Here is an 18,702-nt window from a genome sequence, read left to right as displayed (position 1 = left end):
AAAGCCACATGTACAGAAATTATTGCAAATGCATAATGCTTTAACAGATAGCAACACTGACCCTAGCCATTTTTCATTAAAAGAAACTCTCCTGAAGCTTAAACCAGCCCTCAGGAATGAGCCTGAGAATATACTAGTGCTCTGCAGGACAAGGGGTTCAGGTTCAGTGAGACCAAAGTGGGAGGTGAGTTCTACAGCGGTGTCCTTCTGTGAGAACAAAGTCCCTCCAGGCTCAATATGTAGGTGCTTAGGCCTCATCCTTAAAGCTGGCTTAGACAGCTAAGCCCTAATTAGGTGCCTAAGGTCCTATCCCCTCCTTCCCCTGAAACAATCAATGAGACCAGATTTTATGTACCCAATGGTACACAAAATGGCAGACGGGTCTACCTATTTTGCTGGTTTCAACCCTGCCTGCACAAGCCTTTCTGCTGAAGCCATCACATGATATGAAAATCAGTTGGAGACATGAGCACAGGGATGACCTCTGCAGTAACCTGAAGTGTACATGTTCTATGCTTCCCGTGACATCAAGAGGTACATGTCACCCTCCTGATTAGCAGTTAATTTGGATCTCTAGTGATAAAACCGTACTGCACTTCCACAGCTGTAAATGAAAAGCGAAATTGGTCTGATTGGAAGCTATTCTGATCCTTCATAAACTAGGCACAGAGGAAAATCTGTAGGATAACAAACATCCAGTCACAGTTGGATTTTTTTACACATCTTTACTTTCCCTATGTAGCTGTTCTCTGGGCATCTTGTTTCATCCACTCAGATGAGATCCATCTCCATATATTTAGCTGTCTAAGAGTTCAGCATCTAGGATAACTCAGTTGTCTATGCCTCCTTTATAGTTATGGAGGTAGATGTTCACTTCCAGAAATACGTCACCATACCCTAACGGAGAAATCTAAGTTAGATATCTCTGAAAAATAGTACAGTCCGTCTTTCTCCATTGACTGAAGTGGGAGTCTGGACAACTAGTCAGCCTAAACACACTACTTTGGGACAGCAGAAGTCAAGTGACACAAACACTAGTTCTTGTGTATTGGGACATGGTGCATTGTCAAATCTTTCTCAAGGGCATCTGTGGTTACTCATGTAACCTTTCTTGTGTGTGTCAGAAATGACACTGTCAAATGGAGCAAGCTTACGTGAATATAAGATCTGAGAAGAGCTCTCAGAAAAGAGAGCCTTTGGGCAGGCTGCTTGGGTATCTCACCTGATGAACAAACCTCACGTGGCTTCTTTCCATGAAGGAGCACTACTTGTCATTCAGTATTCCTCCCTCATAAAAAGTTGTGTGTGGTGGGAAAAAAAAAGAGTATTTGTGTTGTCTCAAAAAGGTGTGGCTTGTTTAGGAGGTTAAACTTGAGCACCGTGGTTGTCTGAATGAGGAGCAGTAAGAAATGAGAGCATTTTGATCTGTCTGCCACTCTGTAAGGGGTAATAGGAGGTTGTTTTATTGTTCCTCCAGCATAATGTACAAGGATTATTTGTAATGAGGCAGAATCTAGGGTAAATAGCTCTTGCTATAATACTTTGCCTTCAGATATCTTAAGAGGTAATCTGCGGTGGGTATGCTGTAAATCAGAGGCTATGTCTTTGCATTTGGAAGTCACTATTATTATGTTAAAGGGTGTATGCTTACATAGTTCAAGTATGGCATTTGGAAAGAAGTAATTTCACCTCAGAGTGGAAGTTTCCCTGGGGCACAAATCTTCAACAGTGAAATTTTGTATGTGTACTTTGACAAACGCATGCCCAGTGGGCATGTGCCAAATTATGCCTTTGAAGCCATGGAAGCCTGGCTGTGGGAACCTAGAACCTTGAAGAGTTTCTCAAGGGAGAGGAAGCAGAGCCAGCTGGACTCTTTTTCTATAGACAGAAATTTAATTGCTAGCTAGTAGCTACTACATTAGAAGAGAAATAATTTCAGAGACCTGGAACATGCTGGTGTGAAGCCCTTGTTAGAGGAGTTGGGTGGCAGCCTGACTGTGACCCGTCCAGATCCCTCTCTTTGCACATTCTTTTCAACTCCAATATTTACTGTCACAGTAAAATGTGATCATAATTATAAGAACCAACACATAGTTGTCATTACTCAGCACTTAAGAACAAACTGTAAATATTCTGCTTTTGAGTGCAAACCAGCTGAGCAAAGAACAGTTTCTCTAGAGCTAACGCATATCAGTTCAGCAGACTTACAGACATGAAACTAAATCTATGTAGTAAAATTGATGTAAGGCCTCTTCTGCAAGAAGCGGTTTACTCTCACAATGCAGTGGTGGCTGGGATCTACCTCCCTCATGCTCTGAGACATATCCTTGCAGCCCCCGAGGGGCAGGCTCCTCTTTGTGGTAGCAGATACCTGTCTTTGGCTCCATGAGCTGTTTTTTGACTTCATCCTTCTCCAGTGCTCTCAAGCAGGTTCTACGTCACCCTTAACTCACACAGACAAATACACAGGTGTTATTTTGTCTGTCCACCAAAAGAGATAGAAAACTGGACTAAAACATTGCCCTAACAGTAGGAAGTGTATGTGTGTAGTGTGAAATAATAACTCGCATGTTACTGTACTATTAAGATAGTTTCTCTACCGAAGTCTTGTCTTTATAAAAATAGCACTTCAGATAATAACAAAAAGCCCTACTGAGGGAAATTACCTAGTGAAAGGGGGCTCAGGATATACCTTTATCACTACTCTGAGGTCAGAGCTAATTGGCAGACAACAAAGCTTATGAACCCAGAAGTTGATTGCTGCCTTCTGCTTTTCTCCACTGACAAATGAACACACGTCTCCCTCTATTACTCTTGTGATTTATTTTTACTTGTACGCAGACCTCAGATAAGATCAGTCCATTGTTATGTTGGACTCCGTACCAACATGGAGTGAGAGCATCTCCACTATACAGCTTATGATCTGGACAGAGGAGGGAGAAGAGGGAGGTAAAGGTTCCTCTCTTTTTACATGGGGAACAAATGCTCTGACCCACAGAGATATTTAGGTGCTTCACTGATTTGGATCTAATAGGTCAGACTCATAACCACATTGAAATATCTTCAAGCACCAGTTGATCTGCTGTCTCCATGCACATCCTCTTCCTGCACAGTAAGGGTGAAGTAACTAGACCTGTTTCACTACAGGTTAAATCAGCACTGCCACTGTATGCCCAACATTGCTACCAAAAACCTATTCCTGTAGAGTGACCTGCACTGGGGAACTGGTGAAGATTAAAAACAATCCAGCAAAAAAGAAAAACAAAAAAAACTCCCATATTTTAAACCAGATTAGTTGCCTTCTCAGGGATACAATCTTATGGCAGCAGAGTTGGTTACACTGGCTTAATTTGCTCGTATAACTACACTTTGGATCACATCAGCCTGTGTTTGCCCTGGGTAAGAGTGCACACAAGGACAGTCACTGCTGTTCAACTGAGACACAATAGCTTGTTAAATTGTCATAAACTGATCATAAGTCTGAGTCCCAAATGGCTTACCCGAGGTCACCCAGCAGTTTGAGACACACCCAGCGACTGAACAACATCTCCGAAGTCCAGCCTAGTGTCAAATACAATGGCACTTTTCCTCTCTAATTGTGACCAATTGTCACTGTCTTCTGGTGGGTGTAACCAGGAGAAGATGGACATGGGAATGAACTGGGACTGTCCAGTGAGCCCTTCCAGTTTCAGCTGAGGCATGTTGGCAAGGCTTCATCAGGAAAACTCCATGGTTCCACCAGGTCCTGTCTCTCCAAAGACAACAATCAATTAGGTATTGTTGAGTAACTCAGAGAAAAGTTCTTGTGATACATGTAGGTGTTGCTGTCAGACGACTTGTTTCAGCGAGAGTGGGCATCAGCTGCAGAAATAAAAAGCATTTTTCACCCTAGAGAAGCTTGCTCAATTCAATGCCTTCCTTTCCTGTGCATCAGAGTGGCGGAGTGCTAAGGTTAGTGCTACACAGTGCATAGTTTATTAGCATTATATTGCTCTGAAAAGCAACTAACATGGGAGATGTAAAAATGAAATAGCGGGGCAGAGGGATCCAGTGTTGGAGGAACACTGCTTTCCACAAGCCATGTAAACCCTAATTAATAGACAAAGGGCTCTATTCTTCGCCTGCGTTTAACTCCCCGTCTTGCTTCTCTTCCCTTTAACTGTACTCCTTTTCCCCCTCCAATTTGCAGTAGCATATACAGGGCCTGACGAAAGCCCACACAAATCAGTGGCAACACTCCCATTGACTTCAATGGGCTTTGTAACAAGCAAAGAGAGAAGAGAATAAGTGATTATTTTTCCTTTCCAAATGACGAGCCCCCCCCCCCCCCCAGTAAAACAATCCATACAGTAGTCATAAGTGCTTTATATTGTGCAGTGCATGGGCATAATTACTCCAACCCTCTAAACAGCTAGCAGCAGTTGGTCTCTTTAATGCTTGGAAAATTATTTTAAATAGACTTCATATCTACAAAATAGGATTTTTTTAGATTGTAAATACCTAGGGTCAGATCTCAGCAGTTGTTACCAGCATATCTGCACTGACTTCAAAAAGGATAGTCAATTCGCACATATAGAAGAACTGGCCCAAACCAACACTTGCTGCACAGTCAAAATTATTTTGATACCCATGAGCAGTTCTCTCAAAGCCATAAAGGTAGGGTCAACCCCACTGTTGCCCTTCAGCCAATTATCTAGGCATGATCTTGATTTATGACTCACCTGGCTCTTCTTTGAATTCAAGCAGACTATCATTCTGTGTCTTTACAACGTCTCCATCTATCTTCCCTACTCTACAACAGAGCACAAAAAGATTCCTTCACCTCTTCCTCTTGATTCATTGATGTAAGGACTTTACTGTGAAGAGTAAAAATCCCAGGTGTATTTAAGAAGTTATTTGCTTTTCCCTCATCGCTGCCTGCAAGTTTGTCTGCTTAACAAAGGGCTACGATACAGGGGGAAAAAAATCTGTCACTAATTCAGTGTACTAGCATGCCCTGGACATCTAAAACATCTTTGTTCTGAAAAGCTACATACTTTTTTGGCAACACTTGGACAAAAATGATCCAACTGTGTTGAAGTTTAGGTCATATGCAAATCCTTTTATTCAAAATGGTGTGTGGAATACTGTCTTTCTAATCCTCCCACTAAAATATGATTTGTAGCTGTTTTTCAGAACGTCTGCCTGATTAAACATCCTTGAAAAAAAAACATGCATGGGTTTGTAATAAAGAAAAATAAAAAGGTTTCTTTTAATCAGTAATTAAGTAGCAATTAAGCATAATTATTACAATTTGTATCTAATTTATAATATCTGTAGAATGAACAGATGTAATTTATCCTCCAATAGTCAACAGTGTTTGGCTTAAGCAAAGCCACCTTACACTTTCCTTCACATTTACAACAGAAAAGGACACTGTGGATGGTGAGGGAATGTGTCTTTGCCAAGGGGTGGGAACATTCAGCTGTGGGGTGGGAACTGCTCAGTCATCTGGAAGCATGTGAAAATACCTGTACAGAAAACATAAGGTTTTCCTACTGTCTTCAGCAGAGGAATATCCCCTTTAAGTCAAGTGATAAAAAACTTCAGGCTTTTAACCTCAAGTATGAGGAGCTCTCACTTTTGTGTAGCTGGTACGTTAACTCTGTTCCATGTTGCAATCGACCTTTGCAAAATGTACCTGTATGCTTTTTCTATAAAATATGATTAAAATTGGTCAAGTCATTTTCATGTGGTGGTTGGGGGGAGTTCTTCATTAACAGGCTAGGAAAAATTACTTAGTTTACTGAGTTACTGAGTAACTCACAGAGAAAAAAAGTTTTAATTACAAACTCTAGGTTAATTTTCTTTAACTCCACAGTTTTTAAATACTTAGGAAACACGGGCATGATCTTGGACTGTCTGGGGGCAGCCAATCTGACTATTTTCTGCCATGGATGCTTTCAAATAAAACTATTATGAAATTTTCTCTGTTGTCTGACCTTGCTTAAGGTCCATCTGAGCCATACATGACTCGATTGTAAAAAATTAGTCTTTACATACAGCTGATTACCACAGAGCTGTGTTTGGAAAGTTAGGTGATGGGTGGCTATAAAAGCACCTTAGAAAGTTCTCTGGAATCGCTCAGTATAAAACAGACACATTTACAGACCAGAAGCTTTACCATTTGTGTAACAATGGCAAATTCATACAACAGGCCTCTTGCAAAGGTGACCTTATGAATCTGGTTCAAGGAGAAGTAAAAACTGTACATTTGATGGATCCAAAACATCCTTCAGGCTCACAAGGCTGAATGCACATGCCCTGCCCTTACCCTGATGGCACACATGGCACACAACCAGGCTAAGAGTTGATCCCCCAAGCATTCCTGCTGCTTGGGAAAGAAGATGTCCAAAGGGAGCTGCAGACATGCACAGAAGGAGCTGCAATAAACGAGTGTACTAGTATTAGATCTGACCAGCCTGAATCGAGAATTGCTTGGGACTTGAAAAGGCAAAAGGACCTGTTGAGATATTAAAATCTAGCTTGTTCAAGCCAGCATTTCTTTGGAGAACCAAACAGGTCTGTAGTTTTCTCAGTGACAGAAGCCTCACAGAGTCTGCGGGATCTGTAAAGTAAAGATTTCATGGATTTCTTACCCCTTGCAGGAACAATGTAAGTCTATTAAAAAGATTGTTATACAGCAAAAACCTTACGGTTTTAAACTGAAGTTGATGGTTTCCTGATGGAATGTACTATTAAAACCTAGCCATTTGAAAGTGGTAATAAGGAGACAGATGCATATTCAAATGTTTATCTCTTTAATTTTCCAACACCTAATCTCTTAAATGAGCGTAATCAGAAAAGAGGCATTCTAATTCTCTTGTGGAGAAGAGAAGGCGCCAGAGATCAAGTGATAACCAGGCTGTGTCTCAAGCCATTCTCATGAGACTTTGGCTGTGTTTGAACCCAAATTGGAGAGAAGAGATTTTTTAGGTACTGTGTCTGCCAGAATTCAAACAGCAGACACACTTCTGCTCTCATGGCACACATCCAAACTATGGACAACGACGGTTCCAAAAAAACTTTATAAAAAAGTCATGTTTGCTTATTTTGCTTTGGTTTACATAAGGATCTTTCTCACACACATATGCCTCGAAGCTAAAAGAACAATAAGATTGTGAAGTTAGTCACTCAAAAGGTAGAAAGTGCCAGACGTGAGGTTACATATGCAACTCAAATTCAGTTCCTTAAGTGAGCTCATGATTAGACATGCTTTAATTACATGGCCACATACACTTTTTCCACAGGAGAAAGATAGTGTGAGCTTGACTTATTAGAGGAGCAAAGACTAATATCATGTGCTGTGCTGGACAGTCCTGATGAAAGACAGAATCACCAGGTCTGCATGGCAAGAAATGGGTCGAACGACCCAGCTCTGCCCTGGATGGTGGAGGTGGGAGGCTGTGAAATGCCCTGCTGCCATGTCAACAGGTTCCTTCCCTCCGCCGTGCCAGTAACCTCCTGCACAGACATGTGAGAAGAAAGGGAGAAAGGGAGGTAGCAGGCTAGGACTGCAGCGGCGTGGCATGCTACACACCATCAAGGGAATCGCTGACAAAAAGGGGCAGACTGCAGCCAAGGTTGCTCCCTAGCCTATGACCCGTTTTGTTTTCCGCGGCAATCTGGTTCACATTACAAGTACAGTACTGACAAAGTTGGGGTGGGGTGTTTTTTTGGTTGTTCTGGCATTTGCTGGCAGTTCCATGGCTTTTGTCACCTCTTCTCTAAATATTTCTTTGTTCAGCCTTGTGCCTTTGAAACTTTATACCCAGGTCTAGTTATCTTTGCTTTCCTAGCCCTCTGAACAAAGTAGTGACTACTTTGTAAGCAAGCGTGGACTCATCTAGGCCTGAAGTTTTGTTAAGCAAAAGACCCCCAAATAATTGTTACGACTCTAATCATCTGCTGCCTGAAAATACACTAGCACCCTCTCAACTGCAGTGGGTATTACAGATATTCGGTTTGACTTCTACAATCACTTCAATGTGCAGGCGTTGGCTTCCTTGAGCCCAAGTCAAGTCACCACATGAAGGATGGCAGGGGGTGGGAAGCCCAGACAGAGGCTCTCATCTCCCAGATAATAGCAGGAGACTGGGCCGGAGCGGCTTTAATCTTGCCTCTCGAATGATAATTTATCCCTTTGTATTGCCAGTGAGGCACCTGGCAAGGGAAGCCCGGACTCCTCCGAGGGAGCTCCCCTGCAAAGCCCTCATGTCCCTGGCGGGGCCTGCCTGGCCGGGGCGACCCGATTTCTGCTGGGATCGCCCATCAGGCGTCAAAGCGGGACTCATGTCATTCCCCGCCGCTTGCACCAGGCACGTCAAAACTCGGGAGGGGGGGGGCATGGTAAACAGGCGGGCAGCAGAGACCTGAGGAGGCTTCAGTCAAAGCCGGCCAACCGCTGCGGACGGGCCAGCCGGGCCGGGCCGGGCCGGGCCCCGCACGGCCCCCTGGGGCAGGGCCGGGGCCGGCCGCAGGAGGCCCAGCGCGGCCGCCGGGGCCGCGCTGAGGCGGGGCGGCCCAGCCCGGCCGCCGCCGCGGGCGGGGGAGGCGGCACTTTCCCCGGCGTGGCGGGTTTCCGCCGCCCGCCAGGCGCCAGGCCCGCGGGGCCCGGGAAGTCCCCCCAGGTGCGCCGCTGCCGGAGGCCCCGCAGCCGCTCCCGCCCGCTCCCCGGCAGCCTGGCGACGGGGCGAGCGGGCCGGCTCCGCGCCACCGCCCGGGGCCCGCCTCCGGCCGCCGCGCCCCCGCCGGGGTTCGGGCCGCCTCCGGAGCGCGGCGGGGGAGGCGGGGAAGGGAGGCCGCGGATCCCGCGGGGAGCCGCCCGGCTCCTCTGGCTTCTTCTTCCCTGGGGTGCAGCCCCTCGGGGCCTCGCGCCGCCCCGGCCCCCGGAGCGGGGCTTCGGCCGGGAGCGGACCCGCGAGGGCGGAAGGGTGCGCTCCCCTGCCCGCCACCCCCAGGGCTCCCGGCCGGCCCGCCCGCGGACGGGTCGCAGTGCCCCCGCGCCGCCCCCGCGGCAAGGGGGGCGCGGGGCTGCCGGCCGGGGCGGCGCGGAGCCGGCTGGGGGGGCTGCTTCCCTTGGCGGGTGGAAGAGCTGGGCACGGCTGGACCCTCGGATCCCCGCGTTTGGCCGAATCTAATAGCAGCAGTGATTAGGCTTTATTATTATTTGCGCGCTGATCTTTTCGGCTGAAGGGAGATTTAAAAATCAATAGTGAAGTCGCATGCCTGACTGCTTGGGCATTTACGGAAAAGCTGTTGGCCAAGGCCAATAAATCAATCCTCCTTTTTCTTTCTCTGTCCAGTTTGTTTCTTTTCCGCCTCCAGAATTTTCTTCCTTGCAGAAGGGAACCACATCTAACAAGGTGCCACTTTGAAATACATCGTTTGAAGCCAACGTGCTAATTATAGATTAATAAGAGGTAAAACTCGGTTGAAATGACATATTTCATAGTCATAGTGAAAAAAATCCAAGCTGATCAAATTTAGAATGTCATCAAATATGTTATGGTCGCTTAAAATCCTGTGTTTGAGAGAACGCTGCATAATCTTCTAAACCCCATGACTCACCGGCACCAGCTTTTGCTCAGAGAAGTGAAGTTAGAATTCATTTAAAGTTATTTTGTGGTAACCGGGCTCTCAGACCTCTGAGAGTTTTTACAGCCCCAGTCAAGGTATGCCCAACATTTCCAGCCTGACACAGCAGCAGCCTACAGACGGAACAAGTAAATGAAATGCAACTGTTTAACAGGCTTCACACGTTTCATTTATTTGGATTTGAACTGAGGAGCTGAGCTGCGCCTTGAATCACCAGCGAAGGAAGAGCATAATTACTTGTCATTATATTCATTCCGATTTCTAAATAATGTTTCTGGCTTTATTTTATCCAATGCTTAATTTAAAAATAATGATTAAAAATTAGCCCTTGGGCTACGTGCTGGATTACAGCCAGATGCGTTATTACTTCTCCTTGGGACTCCGGAAATATCTAAATGGACTGGGAGGGAAAATGAAGATTTCCCACTCAATTAGTTATGATGGAAGGACAGTGCTATGGCTTAAGCATTTCAGATTTTAATTGTTCTGAAACGACGAGGTATTTCACCAGAATCGACACGTAAGTGCTGGGAGAAACCACACTTGCCGGAAGGTGATGGTGCGTGTCTTTGGTATCCTCTCCGCCTCGCACACAGAGGAACACGCAGCACTGCATTTCTGGGTCTGTCTGTATATACACACATACGTAAGGAAATCGTAGGTGGCTGCATATCTGCACACACACGTAAATTTCTCTAATACGTGTATATGTTCAGTGGCTGGAACAGCGGCAAAATAAGTGTTCCCTGATTTAGAGCACTTCCCAGGTACTGCAAACACTGATGAACCAAAATCCTTATGTAGAATATGAATAGTTCCCTCACACATACACACATACACACTCCCAAAAAAGAGAAAGGAAGAAAAAGAGAGAGAGAAAGAAAGGAGAGGAAAGGCGAACTCGATTTATTCTCATTTGTTTATCTCTAGATTTTTCCCCCTTTCTGCAAATTCATTTGAATAGCTTTCAAGCTGCAAAATGGAAATGTGGCTCCTGCCCTCTATTTCAGCAGCAGCGTCCTGGCAACAGAGCAATTTTCTATCATCAAGGATAAATGGCATCGAACAGAACATTCTGATAAAAAAGAAAAAAAGCTTTAGCCCAAGAAGCCCATGATTGCTGCCCTTCCTGTCTGTCATCCCTTTACAAAATCCTCTCCTCCAAACCTGAGCTGCATGCTGTCAGAGCTAATAATGTCTTCTAAAGAAAAGGGGAAGAAACAGCATTCATGCACAATGTTCCCATTTATTACATAGAGTGCTTATTTAAAAATTGCAAATATCTTTGTTTGGTTCGCTGCAAATTAAAACCAAGATGTAGGAAGTTATACACGATGCAACAATTATTCATGTCACAGCACAGCATCAAACCCTCATATCTTGCTTTTCTATTGGTTAATATGTGTGTTTGTGTGCGTGTGCGTGTGCACGCGTTGTGTGTATGTGTGTAACGCAGGGAATATCCCTTGTTGTGAAAATAAAAACCACTTCAGGTAAGTCTGTGTGTTGTTGTTTTAGAGCAAGGGCGGAAAAAAAGTCGCTACTGATATGCAGCAGGAAGAGGCTGTGCATGTGCTGTCTTCGCCGTTCCGCAGGGGGCTAAGCCCCAGGACTCGTAAGAAGCCTGTCAGGGAAGGCTGCTCTGGGAATGGGGTGCTTCGCTGGGGTCGTGGGGCCCTCTCGGTGCACCCTGTGCCGGAACCGCCGCTGGGCTCCCTCTCCTCGCCCCAGCAACACCCCCGCAAACGCGCTCCCCAGCGCTGGTGCGCTCACGCTGGGTGCTAGCGCCGGGGAGCTGATGCTCCCTGCCTATGAAAGGACCCCCGATCATAAATAACGCTGCAGGAACAGTCCGTCCGAGCGGATCTTCAACGTGCAGAGATTATTTTGGCGAGGGGGGAATTAGACTGTTCGGAGCTGTGGCCAGAATCCCCCGCCTGCCACGTCCAAGGACCAGGGGCGGCAAGGCAGTAAGAGTACGGACGCACCGTGAGGTGTCACAAGCCGGGGAGAGGCAGGGGACGGCAGAACCCCTCACCGCCCGCGCGGCGGGGAGGCAGTACCGGCCCCCTCCCGCTTACCCGACGGGCTGGGAGAGGAGGGAAGGAGCGAGGGCCGCCGCCGGGCGCCCGCACCCCGGCACCTGCGCCAGTTGGCGGGTGGGAACAGCCCGACCGGGAGGGTTAAAAATAACCCGTCGGGCGGGATGACTTCATAGGGTGCTTCACCGTTTCGGGGCTTTTCTTAGCGTGGAGACGTAACGCCTCGGCGGGCAGGCTGCAGGCCGGGGACCCGGCGGGCGGCGGAGGCTCCCGAAGCGCGGTAGGCGGGAAGGGCCGCGCCCCCCGGACGGGCACGGGCAGCCGCGGGGATCGCCGGGGCGCTTCGCCCCTGCCCGCCGCGGCCGCCCCTCGCGCGCGGCCGTTGAGGCCGCTGAGGCCCGCCGCCGCGCGCATGCCCCGCGCCGCGGTCACGTGCCGCGCGGGCGGCGGTAACGGCCGTGAGGAGAGGCCGCCGGGCCCCCGCCGAGCGGCCCCCTCCGCGCCAACCCGCGCCGCGGGAAGCGGGCGCAGGAGGAGGCAGGGCCGCCCGGGGGAGGCCGTCGGAGGAGTCCCGGCCCACGGCCCGGCCGCGCTGGCCGGAGCGAAGGGAGGGGACCCGGCCCCGAGGCGCCTGGTGGCAGCGGGAGGGGGTGGGTTTCCCCTCCCGTGGGGGGATCCGGCCGGAGCCCTGGGCATCGCCTTCAGAAGGCGGCTGTGGGCTCCCCGGGGCCCTCCCCTGCGGCTGTGTCCGTGCCCTCGACGTGCGCAGAGGGACGCGGGCACGCCGCTCCGGCCGCCGCACCCGCAGCTCGGGTAAGCTTGCTCGGCCGCTCGCGGTGGTCTGCTAGCCGGGCACGGCCAAGCAGCCCTCCAGAAACAAACAAAAAACCCGCCCCAAATCACCCGTTTAAAAAGCCGGGGTCGGGTCTCATGCCAGGGGCCTGATTTTCCTCCTTTCCTCATTCTCACACGCATGGGCTACACTACCACCGGCTCTGGCTTTGCACGGTGGAGGAGGCAGCACGACCAGTCCCGAGCCGGTTTAGTGAGAACCTTTGAAGTTTAGGTCGGTGTCCTGAAAACTTGTGTAAAACTTGCTTTATCCACGGGCCACAGGCCACCGGACGAAAAAAAACCCGGAGACACAAAGCATGAACCAATTTCCTCATTTTTTATCCAAATATACGCATATAAAATTAAGCGAACCCTTTAAAGATTATTTTAAACGCGGCGAAGTCCACGAAAGACTTCTTGCCCTATTCTAGCTGAGGGCTGCAGGCAGACCATTTGATTTATTTTCATTTTTCAAAGGAATGGAGAAAGTCGTCCGATTAGTAGTGGTATTATTATAATCTCCATTCTTAAACCTTGAAAGACCCTTGTAAACAATCGGCTCCTTCTCCCAGCCCGGTTCCCACCGCCGCTTAGTAATGACTGGAAGATTAATGAGGCTTTTTTAGCAACACCTGTCTTTTTAAGCTGTCGACACAACCAATTAATACTTTTAATTACCACTACAGGGAAACTAACCAGAACCTTTCTGATTTGATTTGGCCGCTGAATTTTATCCCCTCTGAAACGAAGCAGCCCCAACGCTAGGCAGGGCGGCCGGGGGGGTCCTGGTTTTGCTGCGGGTTTATTCTGCCTCGGGCTGGATGGGGGGGGGGGGGGTATTTGTTTGGGGGGAAATTATTTCGCTTCGCTTTTCCCCGCGCCTTTGGAAGTACTTTGCCACCCCTTTCGAGAAGAAAAGAAAGGCGCTTGCTGACAGGACCCCGGAGCGCACAGGTCCCCCGGCTCCCCGAAAACCAGCCTCTCGCACCGGCGGCCCCGGGGACGGCGGGGGGACGGACGGCTGGAGGGAGCACGCAGCCGCTTAGACAAAAGTTCGCATAGAGAGAATTAGTGCGGGGGGCCCGATCCGACTCGCACCGAATTCAGGGCGGTTTTTACGAGTTATTTCAACGAAAGAGCGAGTGCCCCGCCGGCGGAGCCGGGAAGGACCGGGGGCAGGCGGCACCCGAGCCCCGCAGACCGCGGGGAGAGCGGAGAGCCGGGCGGGAGCTCCTCTCTCACCTTGGGGCTGGGCTATTCCCTTCCCGCACCCCCATTCCCTCCGGGGTCCCTGATCTTCATTTGGATAATCGAACAGCCGAGCAGGAGATGAGGCAAAAGCTTGAACACGGAAACTTGTGTTTCCCGTTCAAGCGGCATGGGTGCGATCAAAAGTTCACAGGCGCCCGTGAACGGTGGTGCCGGCAGGGCGCCATGCCCTCTTTCTCCAAAGATCCCCTTTTAGCCACAGGGTGCGTGGGTCTGCGTGCCCGCTGCCAGACCAGCCCGAAGTGGTAGGAAATGGGGCTGCCAAGGGACCCCCGACCTTCTCCTGGGGGGATTGCAAAGGGCGTGATCAAACCTTGCCCCCACGCACGTGTTTCCCAAGGCGACGTGAAGTGGGCAGCAGCGTGCGGAAATGAAGCGGGGGCACCCAGCTCGGGATGCTTAACCCCGGCCCGTCCTCGGCGGGCTTTTCCCTCTCCCCCCAGCCCCCAGCTACGGCATGTGCGTTGCTGGGAGTTCCTCCGATCGAAAGTCGGGAGCCGGGAGGCAGAAAGCGGTGGTCTTTGGGTTAAACAGACACCTCTCCGCCTGGTAAAGCACCCCGTGCTGTTCCTTGTCTGCTCTCCTTTGTGTTATCTCTCACGCTGCCCAGGCCTCGCAGAGTTATGCCGTAAAGGCGATGTCCCACATTAAAACAATATGAATTCGCGGACGGATCCTGAATATGAATGAGGTATGTGGTCGTATGACTGCTTTTAAGCTGTACTTCTCCGAATATGGCTTTAATTAAATGTCTTCCGGCTCTAAAAGATTACATGTTGTGCAAAATATATCCTAGCATGAAATTTACTTCCACGATACGAAATTAGGTTACTTATAAACGTCTTCATTTAAAAAAGAAAATCGCTGCTCCTCGTTCTGGTTTCTGTTTTGCTGAACAGAGAGCTCCGACGAGGAAAGAGGGTTGGGATAATATATTTATAGAGGCACGTGTAACAAAACCTGCCAGAAGCGGAGTGGGTGAGGGCTGCTTGCTCAAATTCAGACAATTCACAAAACAGGCAAGTTAATCCAGATCTGATTTGTTTCAGATCCAGCTGTCAGAACCCCGGGATACCTCCCGCGTCTCATGCTGCAGATATCTAACGTGCTCTCACCGCCGCCCCCACCCCGTCCCTTCCTCCTGCATTTATTCCGTGCGAAGGATGCTCGGCGGGGAGAGGGGTCAGGGCAAACAGGTGGAGAAAGGCGACGATCTCCACTCGCGAAAAATAAAAGTAATTCTTGGCGGGGTGGAGGTGGAGGATAGCGTCGTGGTGAGACTGGGACCAGTTAACCGGGCAAAGCAGTTTCACTCCGCCAGCGAAATCGCGCTCGGTGTCAAGAGCTTTCCCGCTCCGGACGGTGGATGCCGGCGGAATTCACGTTGCTGGAGGCGATGCTCTGTTTGTCTGTTTCTTTTTACGCCCTCAGATACGGGACCTCGCCTAGCTGAGTTTCTATAGAGAGATCAGATAATGGATCCCTCCGGATTACCTTTCTAAATTAACTTTTAGACTTGTTTTTATAGCCCGTTGAGACCCTGACAAAAGAGGCTGTAGCTAGATACAGATACGCGATAAACATATAAAGCAATCTCATTACACGGGAATGAGTGAAGAACTCTCCTTGCAATCTGCTCTAGATAACGAGGCTGCCTGAAGAAACAAGTAAAGCCGAGATATTTACTTCTTTTCCTATTAAATAAACCTCAATAACTGCATTGACTTTGCGCAGTGTTTACTACACTTCCATTCAATGCTTGGGTAAACGCATCCCTAAAGGTAGAGTAAATAATTGCACTGATCTCAACAAGGGAAATGTGTAGGCATTTGAAGCGTGCTAAAAATAAACGAAGGCGAAACAGACTGAAGAGAGAGGACATCGCGCTCGTTTGCCGCAATTAAAGCCTCTGCTTTCTCTCGCCGGAATCCGAGGCTTCCCGAGCGCAGCCGGGGTGACACGTTCCCCGCGGGTGTCACCGGGACAGGACCCGAGTGGCCGTGGGGAGGCGGGGAGCCGCGGCTCGACCCGTCGCGGCTGGGCTCGGGAGGGCTCGGCGCGGCGCTTGGCTCGGGGGAGAATCTGGCCGCTACCGCAGGAGAAATTGCAGCCTCTCTGCTGACTTAAAAGAGCCTCGAGTTTCCATTCGCCCTGAGCCCTTCCAAGATGGGCACTTAAGAGCGGTGGGGTTTTGTTTTCTTTTTTTCTAATTGGATGGCGTCTTCTTCTTCTGCCAGCAGAAGGGGTTTTTTTAATTGTTGTTGTTTTTTCTTTCATTTGAAAAGAAAACAAAACAACAACAGTCCCCGCTAAAACCAACATCTCTATTTCAGCAGCACCCGAGCAGGCGGGGACGCCTGCCAAGTAAAAGCCTCACAGGCGGAGGTCCGCAAACCTACGGCTGCGTTCGGGGCGGCTCCCCCTGACCCACGGAGGGAAAGGTCCCCCCCGGCCGCTCCCACGTAAGGCTCCCAGCGGAGGGGCGAAGGAGGCAAGCCCACCCGCTCAGACTCTTGACGGGGATCCCGCATGCCGGGGCCAGGCTCGCCGTGTGGGCAGAGCGGGAGAGACCTGTCCCCGGGGTTTCGGTTAAGGCGGTGTGGATGCACACCTGGCCAGGTGCGGGGAGAGGCGGGCGGCCAGGCCCTCCGCGGGGGTCCCGTCCCCCAGCCGGGCAGCCACTCGCCTGAAGCCTAATTCCATTTTAAAGCAGATATCCAGCCTCCCCCCCATACACCCCCACCCCCCATCAGGGAAAGCAACCAACGACAACAACCCGACAAAACATTAACCAGACAAAAAGCCCCAACCCCCGACCCTCTGCAGAGCCACACATTGAATGAATCTGGCTGTAAGGTTTTAATTACAGCGAAGGCTTCGCTACAAATCTGTACAAGAGACAGTGGCTGGTTCCCTCTGGATCTTTCCCCTTCTGACTCCTATTATTTTGACCCACGCTACAACAGAGAGAGCGGCGTGTGTGATCCATCTGCGAGGCTGGGCTGGGGTTTACCCCCCCCTCCGCCTCCCTGCCACTTCCTTCACACTCGCGGTATGGAAAGCCATTGACGCCTGCCTGTCTGTTATAATGTTAGTGGGTTGAAATCCAGAGGAGCCTCCGCTCCGCTCTTGCTCTCGCACTGGCAGCGCTCAAATTCCCCAGCCTCTCCTTAAAATAGCTCGCTTCCAGCCTGAGGAGGTGACCTCCTTTTGCGGGAGCCTTTGCTCACCACTCAGCTGCTATTAAGACGATGGCAATATGACATGCTGGCAGAAAGAAAGGAGGCCATGTGTTTTGGGGTAAACAGCCTTGAGAGACCGGGAAAAAAATGGCCATCGGCAGATGCAAGGCGAGATATTTTGTTGTAGCCTCTCTGGGAGCGGGCAGAGCCGCGCTGCCAGGGCAGGACGGCGGCTGCCCAGCCGTACCGTGCCGTGCCGAGCCGTGCCGTGTCGAGCCGTGCCGGGCAGCCGCCGTGCACACCCGCGTCGTGCGGCCGCGGACACCCGCGGAGCGCCACGGCCGCGCGGGGCGTGGGCGCAAGTTTGGCGGCCGCCAAAGCCGCGCTCCAGCCGGGGAGAGTCCCGTGCCTCTGCGGAGGGAGCCTCTCCGCAAAAATGCATCTGGAGCGGATCGCCGCCAGCGGGAATATTCTCCGGCTTTCTACTTCTCTCGAGATTTTCCCACCACCACTCTGCAGGAGACCCCCACTCTCGCCCGAGTGCCTTTCGATTGCTTTGTGCATTCCGTTCTGTGGCTAAAAAACCGGGCTCAGGCACTAACCTTCCACCACCCCTCCCCCAGCATTCTCTGCCCCTTTTAAAAATCCTGTTGCAAGATGCGCTTCATGCACGTACATGGGCTTCCCGCGAAAAAACACGCACTAACATCATTCCTGAAATAAGCTTCTCTCGGACTTTCCCAGCCACCCTGGCCGGAGCGCGACAGAAAACACTCTCCCAGACTCTGGTGTGAATTGGGGAGGGGGGATATATACTCCCAGAGAGCAGCCCTCAGCCCCTGCGCACTCCTTCTGCGGGCAGGACCCCCCCCAACGAGAGCATCTTGGGGGAGCCTCGCCTGATGAACGCCATCAGCTACACCCCCCAACAAACCAACAAACAAGCTAAACAACCCGAAAGAGGGACTCCGCTCGCAGAGCCCACCCGTGCAAACACCAGAGCAGGACTTCCCGGGAAGGAGGGGATGAGAAACGGAACGGGAATGTTTATTTTCCCCTGTTGTTATTGTTGAACGCATGAATGAATGAATGAATGAATGGAACAGAAGGTGCTCGGAGGCATATAGGAAGCCTCTGGCCGCTTATATTAACTTCCTATTATACCCTAAAAATAGAACCCCGTTTCCTGTTGTTCGTCAGCCCCTTCTAACTGTTGTGTCTGTTGTGTGACATCTTTCGACTCACAAATGTGACTTTAAACCACGCACACACGCTTTGGTCTTTTGAAAGTACTACCCGCAAACATCATTAAAGCGACGCGGTTTAAGGTGACACGGAGGACCGGTAGCACGAAGTCACCCAGTCCTGGGGCACAGGGAGCGCGGAGCGCGGTGCCACGCTCTCCGCCCCTCACCGCGGCAGCGGAGCGGGGGAGCACCAGTGGGGGGGGGTGGGGGGGGGCGGGGAGAAGGCCGCGCTGCCCCCGCGGCTCTCAGCCAGTCTGGGGGAGGAGAGGGACTGGTCCTAATCCCTCTCGGGGTGCAAAGGCCTCCCTGCCCTCCAGGCGAGCGAAGGTGACTTGGGGAGCGCATCCCCAGGGAAAATGGAAGATTAACCCGGGGGTGAGGGAAGAAGCCCGGCCAGGGATGCGCGGGCAGGGCGCGGTGCTGCCCGCGCTCCGGAGCGGGCAGGGCGCGGAGCAACGCGCAGGGCGCATCCCTATCGCCCTCGGCCAGGGC

At 50.6% G+C, this 18,702-nt stretch overlaps 1 long non-coding RNA gene across 1 annotated transcript in view; it reads right to left on the bottom strand.

The window, feature by feature from the left end:
* LOC143157046 (uncharacterized) overlaps positions 1 to 18,702 on the bottom strand; it is a 33,991-nt gene that overhangs the window by 12,641 nt on the left and 2,648 nt on the right. The window contains exon 2 of the long non-coding RNA XR_012994731.1: positions 3,501 to 3,861. This is a non-coding gene — a long non-coding RNA (uncharacterized LOC143157046). The remainder of the gene's footprint in view (positions 1 to 3,500; positions 3,862 to 18,702) is intronic.

This window comes from Aptenodytes patagonicus, chromosome 2, assembly GCF_965638725.1.
Source record: "Aptenodytes patagonicus chromosome 2, bAptPat1.pri.cur, whole genome shotgun sequence".
Lineage (NCBI taxonomy): Eukaryota > Metazoa > Chordata > Aves > Sphenisciformes > Spheniscidae > Aptenodytes > Aptenodytes patagonicus.
The sequence above is the reverse complement of the archived record's forward strand: the minus strand, read 5'-3'. Positions and strand labels throughout refer to the sequence as shown.